The following is a 6,000-nucleotide window of genomic DNA, read 5'->3' as shown; positions in this document are numbered from 1 at the left end:
AATATTTCTACTTAAAAGTCCTGCAGGCCCCTCTAACTTAAAAACATGGCTTCTTTATTGTTGGTAACAGACTATCACCCTTCTACCTATCTAGACTTGAAACTTAGAGCCATGGCACCATTCCTTTTCATCTTAATCTCCTGAGTTCACCGTGTAGAGAACAGTATCGGCTTCTCAGATAAATTCACAGCTCTACATCTATCTTTCCTACCCCTATCTTTACACCTAATCCAGTCCCAACCTCTCTTTCTTGCCTCACCTTTCACATTTCTGTCTTCCCTCCTACCCTAATCCTTTCATCCTACTCTTCTACTTTTGTTTTGTACCTTGGATTATATTACTCCTATCTCTTTCATTCCATTATCTTTCCCTTCCCCTTAAAGAGCATTTCTCGTCTCTAATTGATAAGATCGGACCCATTCTCAGACCCGTCTCAAGTACCATTTGCCCAGAAATAGTAAGTTTCCTCCAGTGTGCAGCCACCTGTGAGAGAGGATGTCTTTGATGATCAAATGCCTTCTTTCTTACTCTCCAAGTTAATCTACCACCCTGGAAATTCTACTTCCTTATTGCTTCTTAAATCCATCCATTTTCCTTTATATGTTTACAAAACTTTTGTCCAAGTTACTACTGTTTTCACCTAGGCTACTAACATGGCCTTCTGGCTGACCTCCTGTTCTCCTCTCTCACCAGCCTTCAGTTTGCGTCACACAATATATGTTGTTAGAACATGACTTAAGTCAGACTTCTCTTTCAGCGCCTCCCCACAGTGCCCAAACCCTCAAGCCCTTGGTACATTGGATTGTGCCTGCATCTACAGCCTCTTCACCATTTTTCTTAAAGACAGCATCTCTCTCTGTGACCCAGGCTGTAGTGTGATGGTGGTGGGATCATAGCTTATTGTAGCCTCAAACTTTTGGGCTCAAGTGATCATCTCACCTCAGCTTCCTGAGTAGCTAAGACTTCAGGCACACACCATGTCCAGCTATTTATTATTATTATTTTCAGTAGAGATGGGGTCTCACTATGTTGTGCAGGCTGGTCTTGAACTCCTGGCCTCAGGTGAGCCTCCTTCCTATGCCTCTCAAAGCACTGGTATTACAGACATGAGCCACCAAGCCCAGTCTCAGCTTTGTTTCAGTCAGCACCATGCCCATTCTTACCATGGGACACTTAAATCTTCTGTTCTCTCTGCCTAAAATTCTCTCCTCCTTTCTCACTCTGCTTTCTTAGCCTTCAGAATACATCTCAAATGTCCTTTCTCTCGAAAAGCCTTCCATGCCTATATTCCCCCAGCTGTCAGTGGTACTGTGCATGTACTTTCCCTTCATGGCAGTTCTCCCAGTTTATTACAGATGACAGCTAGAGACTTACAGTGGGGTTATGTCCCAATAAACCCATCCTAAGTTGAAAATACCATAAGTTGAAAACGCACTGAATACATCTAACTTACTGAACTTCATAGCTTTGCCTAGCCTGCCTTAAAGGTGCTCCAAAAATGTATATTATATTACAAAATTATCTAACAGAAAGCCAATGTTAAAATGAAGTGTTGAATATCTCACATAATTTGTTGATACTAAAAAAGAAAATTATTATATGGGTACTCTAAGTACAACGTCTACTGAATGGCTACCACTTTAGCACCATTGTAAAGTAAAATATTCATAAGTTTAATCATCATAAATTAGGGACCATCAGTATTTTACTATATATTTCTATTACTTGATTCATGTCTGTCTCTAGATTAAATGTTCCATGAAGAAAAAGACCATCTCTGATATGCTCATCATTTTGTCTAAGCTTTTATTCCAAGTTTTCAACAATGTCTAGACAGTAAAAGCTACTCAACAGATATTTGCTCACTGAAGGAGTGAATTGTTATTCTCTGCCCTCAGATTTCCCAGGTGAAAAGGAACTCCTTCTTTACACCAATTTCTTTCTGGCAACATTAACTATGGTTTTCTGAAAATAAAAGTGAGAAATTTTAAGCCACTTCGTTTAACAAGTTCTATGTGTATAAACAACAGCCATAATTCCATGCTTTAGCTTCTCTTTTAAAAAATTATTCATGGCTACAAAAACTGGCAAAGAGAGGGAAAATACAGGTGGGTGTAAATGAGGTTAAGGAAAGTACATGTTTTGACTCCACAGCAGATAAAAGTCATTTATATGTCTTTCCTTCATCCCACCCAACACTAGGTTTCAGAAATTGGAACCAAACTAGGAACTAATAAATGCAATGTTCATAGGTCACAATGACATTTTTTAAAAAATGCTTCGTTTTCCACTCAACCAATTTATTTTAAAGCTCTTCCTGAAAATGATTTACAATAGGTTTTAAACTAAAAGTTTCAAAATATTTTTACCTCTGACATTTCCATGAAAACCAAAGATAAGAGTAAAAGTGACATTGAGTTAGGGAAAATATTCAATGCAAATACAAATGCATTGTCCTTCCTTACATCTGACTCTAATGATAAACGTACATGCTCAAAATTCAGCTTGTAAACATTTCTGTTCAGCTGCATTGACTTCCACTGATAGGACTGAGAGGACATGAGGTGATGAAGAAGTGGGGAGAAATGATAAGACCATTAGAGTAGAAAGCAGAAAACCAGTATTCTTGTTCTACCACTTAATAGTCATTTGACAAAGCTGTGCCCAAATTTCGGGAATCATAAAATGGTAATGATAGAGCTTTGGTTCAGGAGAGCTGACTAATATCACATGGGTTAACAGTAAAGGTGTGTAACAGGGGACACATCCATAATAGTCGTGAGCACTGAAGTCATTAAAATGACTTCATGTTTAGGCAGAAAGTCATAACCCAGGACTCTTACAGAAGACTGCAGTAGAGATACGAGTTGGAATTGTTCTTCCCTCTGAGACTCAGGAGTGATGCAAGCCCAGAGTTAGCATATTATGAGAGCAGTAGTGGGCTGGGGATGACAGTAAGTACAGTTAATTAAACATCCTCTATTGAAATGACTATACCAGATTTTCTCCCTCTTTATGAACCATGTCCAGAGAGGCTGGCAAAATGGAGTTGGCAGAGGAAAGTCACACTAGCTCTCCATAATAATGACCTGGCACTGTATTCATAAATATAAATGGAAAACCAAGGATTTCTTCCATTTTTGTAAAAATACAGCAACAGCTCAAAAGAGGGGGACCAAAATAGACGTAAAATTGTAAAAACCTTCCAGAAAGTTGAGCATTTTTTTTAGTGTTTAAAGAATACCAAGAGAACAAAAAGTTAAGGAATATGGAAGATAAATTTTGTGTATCTAATATGAATTCTGGAAGGAGAACACAAGAGCTTTAACAATTAAAGATATAATTGAAGAAAATGTCCTAGAGCTGAAGAAAATGTGGAGTTGTCAGATTGAAAGAGGTTACTGACTGCCCCTATGGATGAAATTTCAGAAAACCCAAAAGTAAAAAAAGCTAAAATCATCTAGGGAAAATAATAGATTCCTTACTTACCTTACTGCTCAAAAAAATCTGATTATTTCACCTCTCAAAAGAATCAGACTGATATCTGATTTGCCATCAGCAATCTTAGAAACTAAAATACAATACAGCATTGCTTTTGAGGAATGAGAGTAAATTATTCTGAGGCTACAATTATATGTTTGGTTGAGTTATCAAATCATAAAGTTAGTGTAAACAGATTTTCAGACTCATTATGACTCAGAAAATCTGCCCCATTTCATAATCTTTTGTGAAAATTGCTTGAAATTTCACAAGGAACCCCAAAGAGGGAAGATATATAATATGTGTGTCAATCTAACCCAGGAGTGAGGTAATTAAGGAAATCGCAGTATTTTAGATGCATAGTATGCCTAGAGAGCAACTGATACAAACTTCATCAGGAAATCACAGATTTAAAAAAAAAGCAAATTCCTTTTTAAAACACAGGAAGGTAAATATATATATATATATATGTATATATATATATACACACACACATATATACTAATATGTATGTACTAATACATACTAATACTAATATTATATTAAATATATCTATATATTATTAAATATAATACACACATATTAAATATAATCATTAGTGTTTTGATGAAGACACAATATTCTGTCAACAAGTACATTAGGTTGGGTGCCCTAGCAGTCTGAGAAGAAGATTCTTTCACAAGTGATTTATTGAGGAAGTGCTTTTTGGAAAAGGGGGATGATGGAAACAATAAAGAGCAGGGAAAAAGCTAAGTGGGAACATGGCTCAAATGAATATTCGCTGTACTCTGACTTCAACAGGGCAATAGGGATCACAAATTGCACCAGAGAATATGTCCCATCTTGAGGTAAGCTGCTCTATTGCACACCATGTCAGTCAGTCAGCCAGCAGCAGGTTTGTATGGGAAGGAGTAACTTCCCTAGTGAGGCAGCTTCCATTAGGCCAAAGGTAATTCTTTGGAAAACTGATCATCTGTAAGCTATCAGATGCCAATACTTACTGCAGTGAGGCATGCCTGCAAAGTGAAACAACAGCATTCATTATAACAAAAAAGAAAAGGCAGACAATTTAAAATTCCAGGAAAAACAAAAATCCAGAGGTCCAAATTATAGCATAATTTTGAACAATCAATATCACATAAGCAAATTTATCTCATTTGATTTTGATGGTTAAATATTCTCCTTGGAATTTTATAGGTTCAGTTATAACATACATTTCCTCCATGAATCACTAATTAGACTATGGTAAATAATAATTTCATAATTACATTAACATAAGCATGTTTTAAGTTTGTAAAATCAACTTGTTAAAAAAGCATGTAAGACTTAATCATAGTTATAGGACAGAAGGCAAAATTTAAAACCTTAATATCAAAGTAATGGTAGAGTTGAAAGAAGTTGGAAAGAAAAGGGGGAGCTATGTGATAGAGGAAAGTATAAGAGTAAAGCTTATCTATCTTCCATAAATGGAGTTAATATATATATTTTCTAAAGTTGAAACATCAAGAAATACAGAGTTAAGTTCTTTGTTATTTAATATTACAAATACTTTTAATGAAAGAACTATAAAATAAATGTATAGCCAACAAGAATTAGAACGAGAGAGAAAGAAATATAAATAAGCTAAATTTCTCCTCTTTCATGAAAAGTAATCAATAAATTCTACCTAAGGCTGATAAATCAAGAAGTGGACATATAATGATATTGTTCAATGTTATGGAGATAAATACCAAAAGAGGTAAAGATAGAGACAGCTGAAAAGTAAACTTTTCTTTTTAATTTTTTTAACTTCTTACTGTGGTATTTTTTTCTGTCTTCCATATGTATTACTTTAGTAGAACTAATAAAATGGCAATAAGAATACTTTTCAACCTATCTTATCAGGTAATTAAGAGAATTAATTAAGATAATGTATAGGGAGGCACTCTGAAAACTCTTAAGTGCCAAGATATATGTGAAGTATTATTAAGAGGGCAGTCATAGGCAGTTCGAAATAGGGGGAAGGAATGTAGCGCTTTTCTTGATCAAGCCACTCTTTCCAAGGTGCCAAGATCCAAATTGAAAGGAAGCTGTCTCCAAAACGCTGACTGTAAGATATCTAAAGGAATAAATGTGCTGAGAAAAAGAATTTGGAAGAATGACAACGAGAAATTTTAAATAGTAAGGTGTCGAGGTAGAATATTGGGTTCCCATAAAATACTTTCTCCAAACCAAAAACATTGTGAGGAACTAAACAGCAATAGTGGTACCATCATCTTAGGAAATGCCATAGCAAAAACATTTCTTGTTAAAATATAAACTTACCACATTCTTACATCTGAAACCATGTTCAGAGACTTTTGTAAACAGTCACATAATTAGCATCCCACATATTTTAGAAATACCGTGTCCTCATAACTTCTTAATTAGACAGATAGTTCTAATCAATAGTCTTGTTAGAACTTTGAAATAAAATTGTTGATTCATTCCTCTGTCTCCTTTGCAAGAAAGGAGCTTTCTCAATTTCTCAAAACAAAAAAA

Source organism: Callithrix jacchus, chromosome 1 (assembly GCF_049354715.1).
Source record: "Callithrix jacchus isolate 240 chromosome 1, calJac240_pri, whole genome shotgun sequence".
NCBI lineage: Eukaryota > Metazoa > Chordata > Mammalia > Primates > Cebidae > Callithrix > Callithrix jacchus.
The sequence above is the reverse complement of the archived record's forward strand: the minus strand, read 5'-3'. Positions refer to the sequence as shown.